The following is a 15,355-nucleotide window of genomic DNA, read 5'->3' as shown; positions in this document are numbered from 1 at the left end:
CCAATCAGAAGAATCTTGACTAATCCAGTACCGTTTTTTCACTCATTAGTCAATAATTAAATCTAGTTGTGATGCCTTTCTATTGCTTTTTTTCTCTTTAATCACATTTCAAATATATTAAACTGGCTAGAGAATCATAATGATCGCTCAATGCCTTGGGCAATGGGAATACATGGTGACAAACAGGCCTGCTAGGGAAGGGTAGGCAATACATAGGAGACCTTTTAGCTTTTGGATTCACACAGGGACAGGAGCGCTTTCTGGAAAATGTGCTTAGGTAGAAAGCTCCATATTTGGGAAATTTTCTAAGACCCTAACAGAAGATATTTAGTTGCATTAAGAACTATCCCGTTGATCCAAATTGGAAAAGAAGAAGTGAAACTGTCACTTTTTGCAGATGACATGATTTTATATATAGAAAACCCTAAAGAATCCACTAAAAAACTTTTAGAAATAATAAATGAATACAGTCAAGTCATGGGATGCAAAATCAACATACAAAAATCGGTTGCATTTCTATACACTAACAACGAAGTAGCAGAAAGAGAAATTAAGAATACAATCCAATTTACAACTGCAATAAAAAGAATAAAATACCTAGGAATAAACTTAACCAAAGAAGTGAAAGATCTTTGCACAGAAAACTATAAAAATTGTTGAAAGAAATTGAAGAAGACACAAAGAAATGGAAAGATGTTCTGTGCTCTTGGATTGGAAGAATTAACAGAGTTAAAAACGTCCATACTTCCTAAAGCAATCTATAGATTCAATGCAATCCCTATCAAAGTTCCAACAACATTTTTCATAAAAATAGAACAAAGAACCTTAAAATTTATATGAAGCAACAAAAGACCCCGAATAGCCAAAGGATTCCTGAGAAAAAAGAACAAAGCTGGAGGGATCACACTCCCTGATTTCAGAGTATACTACAAAGCCATAGTAACCAAAACAGCATGGTACCGGCACAAAAACAGACACACAGATCAGTGGAACAGAATCGAGAGCCCAGAAATAAACCTACACGTTTATGGACAGCTAATATTCGACAAGGGAGCCCAGAGCATACAATGGAGAAAGGAGAATCTCTTCGATAAGTGGTGTTGGGAAAACTGGACAGCCACGAAAGAATGAAAGTAGACCACTATCTTACACCATGCACAAAAATCAACTCAAAATGAATTAAAGACTTGAATGTAAGACCTGAAACCATGAAACTTCTGGAAGAAAACATAGGCAGTATGCTCTTTGACATCGGTCTTAACAGCATATTTTCAAGTACCATGTCTGACTGGGCAAGGGAAACAAAAGAATAAATGAACAAATGGGACTACATCAAACTAAAAAGCTTCTGCACAGCAAAGGAAACCATCAACAAAACGAAAAGACAACCTAACAATTGGGAGAAGATATTTGCAAACCATATATCAGATGAGGGGTTAATTTCCAAAATATACAAAGAACTCATAATGTCTCAACAACAAAAACCAACAACCCAATTAAAAAATGGGCAAAAGATCTGAACAGACATTTCTCCAAAGAAGCTATATAGATGGCCAACAGGCACATGAAAAGATGTTCAACATCATTAACTATCAAGGAAATGCAAACCAAAACTACAATGAGGTATCACCTCACTCTGGTCAGAATGGCTATAAGTAACAAGACAGGAAACAACAAGTGTAGGAGAGGATGTGGAGAGAAGGGAACCCTCGTACACTGCTGGTGAGAGTGCAAACTGGTGCGGCCACTATGGAAAGCAGTATGGAGTATCCTCAGAAAATTAAGAATAGATCTACCATATGATCCAGCTATCCCACTGCTGGGTATTTATCCAAAGAACTTGAAAACACAAAGGCATAAAGATACATGCACCCCTATGTTCATCACAGCATTATTCACAATAGCCAAGACTTGGAAGGAACCTAGGTGCCCATCAACAGATGAATGGATAAAGAAGATGTGGTATATATACATAAGGGAATACTACTCAGCCATAAGAAATGATGAAATCTGGCCATTTGTGACAACACGGATGGATCTTGAGGGTACTATGCTAAGTGAAATAAGTCAGAGGGAGAAAGTGAAATACTGTATGATCTCACTCATAAGTAGGAGATAAAAACAACGATGGGCAAACACATAGCAACAGAGATTGGATTGGTGGTTACCATGGGGGAAGGGGGGAGAGGGGTGGGCAAGGGGAGCGATTGGGCTCATATGTGGTGATGGACTGTGATTGGTTTTTGGGTGGTGAACATGATATAATCTACACAGAATTCGAAATATATTACGATGTACATCTGAAAACTGTATAATGTTATAATCCAATGTTACTGCAATTAAATAAAGAACCAAAAACCAAAGAAAAAAACAAATTAAAAAAAAAAAGAACTATCCTGTCTTCAAAACTGCTTTACAGAGCACTTCTCCCTCCACATCCCGCAGCAATTCTCAACAAAGCTGTGTCTCAAGGACAACTGACACAAAGGCCTATTCATCAGTTTAGTGGAAAAGGCAGCAGTCTAGGCATTTGCCTGAGTAAAGGAAATAATTGTGTGTATTTTTAACATTTAAAATCTGTTCGTGTTGCCATGTGGACACAATCTCATTAGTATCCCTTAGTTCTCAAACTTGAAAACTTTGAAAACATGTTTATATATCTTCATCTCTCTGCTATTATGTATTTCAACAGGTGCCATTTTCAATTTGATCTCATTAATTTATAGGAGTTAATTTTGAAACATTCTTAAGTTATCATAATATTTTCCCCTTGTTTATTCTGTAAAGCTTCATTATTTATCAAGGCCACACTCTTGTCTCTTATTCCTCAGTTTCTGCATTTCCTAAGACCTTGACTATTTGCCTGCTTTTATTTCCTGCTGAAGGGGAGCAGAATATGCCACCCCAAAATATGCCATTTTGGAATATTGATTATTTTGAATTAAAGTTACTTAAGACATAGCTGGTGCAAGAACGACACTCTGACCCTCATTTATCCCCCTAAAAGCAGGAAATAAATCTCCCACGTGAAAGGTACTCTCCTTGTACCAGGAGGATAAAAGGCATCCTTATCACCAGTAGTAGGAATTTAGGGCCAAGAAGGCTGATCAACAAACCTTGTTACTTCATCACTCATCTACTACCCCAAACCCAAACTTATTTGTCTTGTCAATTCTTCACAAATTTATTATTTCTTTGTCTAAAAGATATAAAAGCGGCCTGCTTTGCTCACTTCTTTGAGTCTCATATTTTTGTGGGGCTCTCATACATATGAAATTAAATTTGTTTTCCTCCTGTTAATCTGTCTTATGTCAATTTAATTACTAGACCGGCCAAGGAACCTAGAAGGGACGAAAGGAAAGGTTTTCTGCCCCTGCACTGCCTTCTTCTCTTAGCCTCAGCAACATGCTTTTGTGAATATGCTTTATTAAGGATGCAGCTCACAATGCAAAGATACATCTCCAAAGGTGCTGTGTAAAAGCAGCATAAGTTTAGCCTGATCTTTTTCCCAGGCTGATGGTCAAAGCAGGATCCTTACTTAAACGTGACCAAACATTACCCAGCACTTTCTCTGAAAGGCAATTAATAAGCAAAAGGAACATGCAGCTTCAAATGTCCCAGAAGCAACTGGTTGAGATCCTGGTGACTCAGCTGCCTGATTCAGGTCTAATCACCAGGTCCCACATCTCTGCATTACTCCTGAGTTTGTGATCCATATATGTACTTCTCTGTTTCTTCTAAGCAGAAGATGTCCAGCTGAGGGTGTTGTCATCCATGGGCCCAGACACCCCTGAAGAACTGGACTAGCCAGTCCATACCCAACAGGTGTACAATATAAGCTTTATTAAGGGCTTTGTTTCAGGAGCCGTCACCTTTGTGGCCTTGTGTGCCCAGACTGCCTTTGCCTAAATGAGCTATCATTGCAAAATAGACTCTTAGCCTTAGATGTTTAGTTCAGCCTCTCCCAGGACATTCAATATATTGGCCTGGTTTTCTGCAGTTACTTCCCAGCCATCAGGCTTACATCGGGAATCCTCACTGAGATGTTTTTCCCTTTCTTTCTTGTGGTCAACCACTCTAGCTTTTGTATGTGATTGGTGAGCGGTCTTCAATCACGTATGTTCCTTATATGTTCAACTGCTTCATATATGCAGGGTTGTCTCTCCAGATACATTCTAAATTGCCTGTGGGAAGGAATTCTGTATGTGTTCTTTTTTTTTTTTTTTTTTGAGGAAGATTAGCCCTGAACTAACTACTGCCAATCTTCCTCTTTTTGCCGAGGAAGACTGGCCCTGAGCTAACATCCACGTCCATCTTCCTTTACTTTATACATGGGACGCCTACCACAGCATGGCCTGACAAGCAGTGCCATGTCCACACCTGGGATCTGAACCGGCAAACCCTGGGCCGCCGAGAAGTGGAACGTGAGCACTTAACAGCTGCGCCACTGGGCCGGTCTCTGTATGTGTTCTTTATGTCTTTGTATCATACCTTGCACAATGCTGGGTATGTTTGATGGTTACTTCAGAGGACATATCTTTCCAGTGGAAGAAGATATGGGACAGACAAAGGACTAAAGAAAATCTGTCTCACTGTTAAAAAACAGAGATAGCTAGAAAGAGAAATTAAGACATTGTTAAAGGCATTTAATGTTTAAACCCACTTTAACTTCTATGTGAAAGTTGATTGCAAAAGTCCCCCTCTCACTATTCGCCATGACAGGAAACTCACCTTTGTCTTTGAAAAAGAATTCAATGATTCTTATTCAACACTTGTTTTTTTCTATACACACGTCTTGGTAGCATGGTATGGGGGCATAGATTGGATAGTCTCTCAATATCTCTACCTTTATGATATTTTTAATAAATCCAATGTGGATATAGAAAGTACTTTCTGCTATCATGAAATAAAAGGAAAATATTAAATTTCTAATTGTCATTAACTTCAATTTGATATTTGTTGCAATAGGGATTTCTCCTAACTATAGCTATATGTAATGTATAACTATAGCTAATATAATAGCTCTTTACTTTGTACCTATGTATAAAGTATTGTCTATGTTTCCAAATATTCCTCTGCTAAAAATGCAAAGTGTTGGAAAAAATGCTCAGTGTCTTTTCTAAAATCTGCCAGTAACTTGGAGATGATTGAAATTGACCTCTTTCGTGTAATATCAAAAGCAGGTAAGAGCATTGACGAATTTCTCACAAAGCTGTAGTGAAAAACAGGACTGGCTTCCTCTTCATATCAATTCTAAAGCACTAGGCCCTGGATTTATTCAGAATCCAGCTCTGTGTCTGGATCAGAGTCAGTTATTTGTCACCGACATGGGTGTAAGTCTCATCACTATTTACCCGGGATGTTGACACGTCTATCACGTCCAAGAAAGCATTGGCAGAGATCAAAGATCATTTGGAACAACCTGGAAGAAAGCTAAAGACTTAGATGTAATTTTCAACCTGGGAAAACTTCCTCTTTATCAAACATTCCAAGTTCTCATATTATGATTTATCAATACAGTCAGATAAAGATCTTTTCACCTATGTAAGTTAATTCAACTTTCCATTTTTTAAGTTCAGAGAATGACTATTTCTTTTTTTTTTTAACTTTGTTTTTTAAAGATTTTATTTTTTTCTTTTTCTCCCCAAAGCCCCTGGTGCATAGTTGTGTTTTTTCGTTTTTTGTTTTTTTTAGTTGTGGGTCCTTCTAGTTGTGGCATGTGGGACGCTGCCTCAGCATGGCCTGATGAGTGATGCCATGTCCGCACCCAGGATTCGAACTGGCGAAACCCTGGGCCACCGAAGTGGAGCGTTCGAACTTAACCACTCGACCGCGGGGCCAGCCGCCCAGAGAATGACTATTTCTATGATGTGTTTGGCTAGCAAGGGTACACACTGAAGACACGCAAGGAAAACAACTAAGAAGTGGAAATTACAGAGCTGAGGATAGCACCGAATTAATGTTAATGAAATAACTTCTTTCTATTTTTGCTTTTCCAACACGCAGATGATAAACAGTGGTTCCAGCCCCAGGTCCAGAGGTGAGGGAAGGAACTCAATCAGACAGCTCTCCCAGGAATTTTATCTGCAAATAGGAAGGTTATTCTACTAACATTTACAGATACCAGAGCATGTACTTTGACTGTATTTTCTGGGTATATAGATGGACAGGGTAGAGCAAAACACCTTTTTTCTCACTCCCCATTGTCATCTAAGGTATAACGTATGGTCCTGAACATAGTTTTGTCTGTGACTTTAACAAGGATCCAACTCATGACTTTGACCTCCTGGGCATAAGGGTCTACAGCTGTGCTGTCCATTACTGTAGTCACTAACCACTAACCACACGTGGTTATTTACACTTCAGTCAAATAAAATTAAAACTTCAGTTTCCAACAGCCACATTTCAAGTGTTCCATAATCACACGTGATTAGCGGCTCGTGGCTCCTGTATTAGACAGTGCGGATACACAAGATTTCCATCCTCACAGGGGGTTCTTGGGACTGTGCTAGCTTGATCCTTGGTACTCAGAGTTTATGAACCAGCAGCAGTTGCATCACCCGGAGCTTGATAAAAATGCAGACTCTCAGCTACCCCCAGAGCTCCTGAGTCATAATCTGCATTTACTAAGACCCACAGGTGGTTTATGTCCCATTCGAGTTTGAGACACTCTGGTTAGACCACGGAGGAAGCACACCCCCAGGTCTAGAAGAAGAAAAGAACTGTAACCAGGTGGGGCTCAACTGGCGCACAGTCACTTCCACGTCTTTACTATGGCTTATTAAAACTAGGAGAAACATAAGGTTACTTCCAAACGTAATTTATTGATTTGTACTTTATGGGTTTTTTTTTTAGGAAGATTAGTCCTGAGCTAATATCTGCTGCCAGTCCTCCTCTTTTTGCTGAGAAGACTGGCCCTAAGCTAACATGCGTGCCCATCTTCCTCTACTTTATATGTGGGACTCCTGCCACAGCATGGCTTGACAAGCAGTGCATAGGTCTGCACCCAGGATCCGAACCGGCGAACTCCAGGCCGCCGAAGTGGAACATGCAAACTTAACCATTGTGCCACCGGGCCAAGCCCCAGCCATAATTTAAGAATCAGTGTCTGTACCAATTGTTGGTGTTGATCCATGCCTTCCTCTTGACTCCTTCATATAAATAGCTAAACGTTTATTAAGGCCTAACTCTGAACCATACATTGTTCTAGGTGCTTCTATGTTTTGATTCCTTAATCCACACAAACAACCCAATAGGTGGCTTCTATGGTTCACCTTATTTTACAAATGAGGATTCTGTGACACAAAGAATGGAAGTAAGCTAAGGTCACTATGGCCGAGCCGAGGTTCAACCCAACAGAGCCCACACAAGAGGATCTCAGCAGGCTGCCGCAGTCCCTGGAAAACTACAACTGTGGGGGTTTCTTGCCTGGTGCTCTGAGCTCCGAAGCCAATAGCATGGAAAGGATTGCTTGTCTGTCGTGTGCTCCTCTGGTTCCACTCACCTCCCTAAGAGGCTCCAGAGTGCAGATGTGCTGTCATCTACTTCGAGGGGATAGCCTGGCAGAGTACCACGTTTCCTTCCTATTCGTCTAGATTAGCTCATCCTATTGCTCAACTCTCTTTTCCCGAATCTCTGGGAAGAACCTATGCAGTTAAACTCATGCCAAAATCCTAATGCAACCTGTCCACCCCACGAGGGGAATGTAGGCCCCGCCTAGAACAGCAACAGGAGAATCAGCTGTTTCCTGCCCAACCTAAGTAGCTCAGGGTGAGTCATCACTTTCCCTGACCCAACCAAGGCGTGGCTCCTCCAATCCCTTACAAAATGCTTCCGCCCCAAAATTCTCAGGCCTGCCTGTTAGGGCTAGAGAGCCAACGATTTTAGTGTCTCCTTTGAGTCTCATGAATTATCGATGACTGCATTAAAGGCCCAAAGTGCCCTCTAACGGACCTGAAATTAAGTCTGTTGGCCTTTGGCAGACACCAAACTAACCATGTACATTAAGCCCAAAAGAAGATTAGGGGCTTGCCAGGGCCTTGCCTCTGAGATGGCTAAAGAGGCACGTGAGAGAAACCAGCTGTGTCAGCATTGGCCTTGTTTGGTTATTCAAAATATCAAATTTTGTGACACGTTGCTCAGAACCAACACGACACACCACCTAGGACGCCTTTTACTTCCTCCTCTCCAGCACTCTACTATGGTTGTTTTAAGCGATAGATGCTAAATTCTGGAAGGGCAGCAATTGTGTCTTTGTACTCCCATGGGTGTCCAGCAGAGGGTTCTGCATGCAGTGGGTGCTCAATAGATGTTTATTAAGAGAAGAAATACAAATGAATGGGGATTCCAATTATAACTATTACTACTCAATAGCCAATAAGAGCAATGACACTTTGTAGCTCTGTAGGATCCTTCTCCAATAAATTTAAAGTATTTTATAAAATTTGAGATAACGAATGCATATACTAGTCCTATTTGATAACTGAGAAGGCTGACGTTGAGTGAGGTTATGATTTGGCTACCATTGAACCCAGCAGAATAAAATTCAATCTTCCTTGTTGGCGGCTTGAAGCTTTATTGTTGAAGAGGAACTGAGATCTAAGAAGGAAGAGAGTGGGGGCTGGCCCTGTGGCCTAGTGGTTAAGTTCGCGTGCTCCACTGCAGGCGGCCCAGCGTTTCGTTGGTTCGAATCCTGGGTGCGGACATGGCACTGCTCATCAAGCCACGCTGAGGCAGCGTCCCACATGCCACAACTAGAAGGACCCACAACAGAGAATATGCAACTATGTACTGGGGGGCTTTGGGGAGAAAAAGGAAAAATAAAATCTTTAAAAAAAAAAAAAAAAAAAAGAAGGAAGAGAGTGTCATAACCGATCAGTGGGGCCAGTTGATTTATATCCATCTGCAGGTGACCTGAGACAAGAAAATTGGATTTGCTCTGTGGCTGCAGAAGTTTTCAGGGGCAGATGCAAAGCCTGGAGGCAGGGCCTCTGGAGTCTGTATGGACTGCTGTGTTTTTCATGAGGAACCTGGAAAAGAAGAAGGACTGGGAAGCGAGGGTGGAATAAACAAATGAGAAGAAGCCACCTTTGGAGGGGCACATGCCAGGGCTGGGCTCCATGGCCTTCCCCTCTGTGTGGACACAGCTCTAGAGCACCAGCGAGTGGATCTTGACAAGAGCACTTATCTTAAATATTTGCCAACAACTTCACACTCATGGAAGCTGAGAGGAAACCTTTTAGGGAGGAGGCAATGACATCATGCTTGCTTTTGCTCTCCTTCTAGCTCCCAGGGCTGCACCCTTTATTGTTACCCAGCATTCTGCAAACACCCACGTTTAGCTTTTTCCACCAAGCCAGTGAAATGGACTAAATGGATTCCTTTATGTCCAGATAGGACTCTGATCCTTAAATGGCCTCATTAAAGAACCAGCGTTTTTGAGAGTCATTGTGTTTAATGGGTCATTATGTAAAGACAGACTCTCCCAAAACCCTTCTGGAGGAGGCCTTGTGCACCAATGTCTTGAGCATTAGTATCCTTGGCACAGGCTCAGAGGAACTGACTGAATGAGTGATGGAGACAACAGAGGGCTTTCCACCTCAGAGAGAAGGCAGGTCTCTACGTGACGGTTTACAGATGACCTGGAACTTTTATCTTACCTCAGTTATTAAAAGTAGCGAGAGTGTGCATTGTGATGATGGTAATAGCAGTAACCATCGTACGTAACACTTTACTTTTGCAAAGACCTGAAGTATTACAGCATTCCCCTCCTTCGTTAACCCCAGGCAGAACCAGTCCCCTCCTCTGTGGCCTTATAGAACTTCCCTCTTGCTGGGGTGAAGGAGAGACAGCACTGAATGTAAATCACAAGTCCTGAGTTGGAATCCTGATCTATCACTTATTGATTGTGGGGCCTTGAGCAAAATATTTTATTCTCTGAGCCTTGGTTTACTTATCTCTAAAGTAAAGAGCACCATAAAATTTATCTCAAAGAAGCATTGTAAGGATTATATGAGATCTCAAGCAAGAAGTCAGTCTTTCAAAAACTACTTGATGAGAGAATTAATTACACTGTGTCATAATTAATCAGTCACATGCCTCAACTGGAATGTAACCTTCCTACCAGTGATGGAACAGGTCTTACTCATCTTTGTGTCCCTGGCACACCATTGTAGGTGCTGAATAAATGTTACTGAGTGGGTGAGCCATGTAACTCATGTCACTGCTAGAGCAGCCAGGCTGTCCAGTGTTGTCAAGAGCTCTGCTGAGCTGCAGAGAGCTGGACTGCTGGATATCGTCAGCATAACCGATTAAGACAAGCCAAAATGAAAATGACAGTCAAGCCTTAATCACTTACCACCATAATATAAGCAAGAAGCCAGAGTGGAGACAGTGCCCTGCCTCCTGTTCCATTTTCCCCATGGAACAGCACCAGGCAAGGGTCAGATGTCTCCTCGCACACAGGGAAATTGTCTCACTACCGAGGGAGACCTGAGCAAAAGGCTCCTGCCAGTTGATGGACTCAGGGCCGGGATAGGGGTTGGGTAGCAGAGGGGAGGAGGACTTGGGGTGGAAACGTACAGAATACAAAGTCAGTGTAGGGAAAAAGAGTCTTCGAGGTTCTTCCTTCCCTCCTGCACAATGAGGTCTTGGCAGTGTCCTGAGGGAGGCCTCTGCTAAAGCGTCCCGGGAAAGAGGCCTCCAGATGGAGGCATCTGGGCCAGGGGTGCGGGTCATGTAAGAGCAGGGCGGGCAGGGGCCTGAGTCCTGCCTGCAACTTCCTTTAGAGACTGCAGTGTACTGGCTGTGCACCGAGTCTGGGCTGAGGATGCAGCTTCCCCCACGCAGCCTGGCCAGGAAAGCCTTTGTAATCACCTGCACGCAGGCCTGAAAATCCCTCATAGGTGTCTGGCCAGGACTCCTCATCCAGGGTGTTACATCTTCCAGGGAAAGTAGCTGGAGACCCAGGGACTTTAAATGACTTGTCCAAGGTCACTTGGTGTGGTCGGTTCAGAGCTGGATCAGAACAGAGTTCTTTTGGTTCCACCCTGATTATCTCCCACTGGACCAGAAGTGGGTATGTGAACACCTGTACCCCCTTGTTTTATGGGAGGTTGTTCTTCTGCTTCAGGAGGTTGTACAGTCCTGGCCAGAATGAGTTGTCAACTTCCACAGCCTGTTGTGGTAGGCAGAATTTTGACCCCATAAGCTTTGCCCCTCGGTGTTATGCCTGTGAATATACTACATTACATAGCAAAGGGACTTTGTAGATGAAATTAAGGTTATTAGCTAGTTGACCTTTAAATAAAGAGATTATCCTGGATTATCTGGGTGGGCCCAATGTAATCCCACAAGTTTTTAGCATCAGAAGAAAGCAGAAATCAGAAAAATGCAGCAGAAGGGGAAGTCAGGGAGGTTTGAGGGATGAGAATTTGAGGCACTGGTGCTGGCTTTGAGGATGGACAGGTCCATGAGCCAATGAAGTGGGTGGTCTCTAGAAGCTGGGAATGATGCCCCGCTAACAGCCAGCCACGACAGGGAGATGTTAGTCCTACAACTGCGAAGGAGGAAGTAAATTCTGTCAACAACCTGAATGAGTCTAGAAGCAAATCCCGCCCCCCCCCCCCCCCCCCCCCGCCCCCCGCGAGCCTGCAGAAAGAGCCCCGGCTGGCTAACCTCCTGATGTCAGCCTTGGGAGACCCTGAGCAGAGCATGTGGTAAAGCTCGCCTGGACCTGTGAGCTACAGAAACCGTGAGATAATAAATGGGTGTTGTTTTAAGACACTAACTGTGTGGTAATTTGTTACTGCAGCAGTAGAAAACGAATACCGGGGCTCAAAAGCACAGTGTGAAGACCATCCACCCTTCCTCAACATCCCATCACTGCTGCTCTCAGCCCTGGTAACACTCCCGGCATCAATGGGTCCTTTTTGGTACTCTGTGGGAAGTGCTGTTGCTAAGCTCGGACCAGACATTCCTGACTGCAGCTCAAAGCTCATTTTAAACTTGTGGGTTAGGAAAGCAGTGGGACTATTTCTCTGATCTCAGTGTAGGGGAGGGAAGAATTCCCCCCTTTCCCCTTAAATTCCTTAAATCCAAATTGAACAGGGCGTCCTGTATTTTACCTGTGACATACCCAATGGAAAGCTTTCAGGTCAGGGAAACAGGGTTGCCAGGTAAGATACAGGATATCCTGTTAAATTTGAATTTCAGATTCAAAAATTTTTAGTACGTCTCAAATATTGCAGGAGACACACTTAGACTAAAATATACATAGAGGGATATATACTTTAAAGTCTGGCAACCCTGCAAGGGCCAGACATTAAAAATTAGAGTTTTCTAGAGCAAGTAAAACTGACCAGGAAGTGGTAAGTGGCGACCTAAATTTCATCTGGCCTCCCTTTTCTGGGACCAGTGCCCTTTTGTTTCTGCCACAACCAAATCTGATATCAGGAAAGGATCTTATGTCAGATGCTTACATATCAGTGAGAATTTTTATCAGCAGGGGTGTCTGCCTCTTTAACCCTATATTCTAATGTGGAATAAAAGATGCTGTCTTCTGTTAAAAGCAAGGTTTGATTTCACTGAGCAGGATGGTGATACATGCTCAGTCTGAGTTCCTTCCCAAGGCAGGAGGCAGGGGGAAGATGTGGGCTTTTAAGGTCAGACAGATCTGTCTTCAGACCCTGGCTTTGCTGCTCCCTGCTTTGTGACTTTGGGTAAATTCATATTTCTCAGCACATTCATTCTCACCGACAGCACATTTACTATAATGTAACTATAACTTAACCTTCAGGATTATTATGAGGATCAAATGAATCTATACATGCAAAGTATCTCGCACATAATAGGTACTCAGTAAATACTTATCTTTCTCTTCCTGAGCTCAGCCCGAGTAGCCATATCCTGCTTCTGTGCACAGGCAAAGATGGCCACATCTACCTAAGGCCATCTGTAGGCATCTAAACGCTAGCCTGTAGAGTCAAAGAAGGAAAGACTGCATGCAGAATTACATAAAAAGATAGCTGTGCCCTAATAATACATCCATACAAACCATTTATTGGACATTTACTATAGTGATGGTGGAACACACTTATAAAGGACACATTATATGTTAAGGATGGTTCTAGATGATTTACACATATTAACTCATTGAACACCCGCAAGAGCCTATGAGGAGACACTATTACTATGATTCCCATCCCATTTTGAATGAGGAAATGGAGGCACAGAAAGGTCAAATAATTTATTCTAGTTTACCTGGCCAGTAAATGGTAGTAATAGATTCTTCCCCACCATTAAGGCGCTGCTTTCTGCGTGTAGCTCTCTGATTTATGCCCCTTATCTCATTGAATCCTCACAACAAACCCATGAAGTAGGGATTTCCATAATCTTTCCCATTTGACAGTTTGACCAGGAGCTAGTAAATGGCAGAGCTCATCTCTGAGAACAAACAATAAGATGGTTTTTGAATAAGATTTAAAAAGTTTTGAATCTTAGTATTGTTATATTTGATATTGTTAAGTTGTGGAAGTTTCATCCTAGAGAGGGCGAACCTCACAGGACTGACACAATTTGGCATCTTCCTGCGTTAAGAACTTTTCTGTTCAAGACTGTTCCCTAGGGTCTCAGAGATGCTCCCTCCAACCCCTCGGGAAGAGCTGCCATTCTGGTCTTTCTCTGAACTCTTCTCAGAATGCAAGGTGATCACCCCTGAAACAGGATCCCAGTGAGGAGGTTTTGTCCAGCTCCTCTGATGCAGCACTCTCTGTGTGTTTTTGGTGACAAGTGAATCAGGTTTCCATTAAAAACGCTGCTGCCAAAAGGGAGAAAAAAATAAAAGTTCCGGCCTTGCTTTGTCTTAATTCTGGAGCCCAGAATGGAAAGTTGGCAGCTCAGCCTGAAAGAGGAGAGCGCATTGGGTAGCTGCACTGCTGGATATAAAAACCACAAAACAGGGAGCAACTCGCTTAATCTGAACTGTGAATGGGCGGGTAGTTGGGGGGTGGGAAGAGGTGCACACTCGAATGCAGGTCTCAGCCTCCCAGGGTGGGAATCCAGTTGCCTAATCATGACGTCACTCAAGCCATTCCCACGCCTTTGGCCCAGTTTTCGAATTACTTAGCAATGGGCGCTGAAGCCAAATTTGAAAGAAATTACTCTACGACTCAGACTGTTAATCTCTGTTTTGATAACCAACAGCAAGTCATTGGAATTTTAGCTTATATTTGGTATGAAAGTATGTTTTGCAAGGTTCTCCTTAATTTACCCCCTGCCTCAAGAAAATGCCGATTGTGTACAGGTGAAAAAGCAGATTCGCCTGCCTTTGGGGAAAATACCTGGAATTCCTCTTCAGCAGAAGACTTTGAAGAAATTAAGAATGCAACCTCTGGGGTCACACCCATGTTCGAATATTGGCTCTACACCCGGGGTCCCATGTCCCCATATGTAAGTGGTAATAATATTACCCACTTCACAGATGGTTGTGGTGATCCAGTGAGATGAAAAGCTCTAGCATGGTGCTTTGTAGGTACACAACATATGCAGCCAATTGTTATTTATGCTTGTATTTGTAAACACACAGTTTGGAGTAAAAAAACAAAAATGAAAAAGTCATTGATCTTGATGGTTATTATTTCAAACAGTTGTGAAACCTGTTGACAATGGAACCCTGCACACTTAGGAGGTTCCAGGAGGCATGTAGAACTCTCCTATCAAGTCGTTTAACAGGAGTGTTGCTGGCTAGAAAAAGCACACCGGCTTCCTTCCAGAGGACAGTGAGATCTCCAGTCCACGAGTATTTTCTTTCTCTGATACAAGTTATTGTGAGATGCAAGAATTAAACTTGAACTAACACCAAATGGCCTTCAAAATGTTTCCTTCAGTGACAAAAGGCTTGCATTACACCACACCCTTCCATTCAGTTTCTTCTTTTTGTTATTTTTTATCTGTTTATCTACCTGATTTCTCAGTTGGTTTTTTCATTCACTTCTGTGTTATGTGAAAATTGGTCCATGAAGGGAAAACAATCTTTTCCTATGGTAGAAATTAAATCCTTCACATTTATCATCTGCCTACAACTTACTAGGGCTTCTGAATTCAAAAGGGGAATTTAAATTTTCACAAAAGTTTTCAAACTTCTGAGAAGTTCTTCTGACTCTTGTCTCAAACACATCCCTGAAAGCTGGATCGATTCACCTGCAGGGCCTGAAGTAGTTTTGACCAGGAGCCATAGTTTGCCAGCCCTGCTGTTCCTCTCTCATTTCCAATATTTACCCTTTACCTCTTTTATGCAGTTTTACGTTTTATGTGTTCTTTCTCTCTTTTTAAAACCTTATCATTCTCTCACTTCTAC

The 15,355-nt window shown here is 42.4% G+C and overlaps 1 long non-coding RNA gene across 1 annotated transcript in view; it reads left to right on the top strand.

The window, feature by feature from the left end:
• Window positions 1–14,861, top strand: part of LOC138921464 (uncharacterized) — a 31,148-nt gene extending 16,287 nt beyond the window's left edge. The window contains exon 3 of the long non-coding RNA XR_011434056.1: window positions 14,646–14,861. This is a non-coding gene — a long non-coding RNA (uncharacterized lncRNA). The remainder of the gene's footprint in view (window positions 1–14,645) is intronic.
• Window positions 14,862–15,355: the final 494 nt, after the last annotated feature.

This window comes from Equus caballus, chromosome 29 (assembly GCF_041296265.1).
Source record: "Equus caballus isolate H_3958 breed thoroughbred chromosome 29, TB-T2T, whole genome shotgun sequence".
Classification (NCBI taxonomy): Eukaryota; Metazoa; Chordata; class Mammalia; order Perissodactyla; family Equidae; genus Equus; species Equus caballus.
This window is presented reverse-complemented; position numbering and strand designations above follow the sequence as displayed.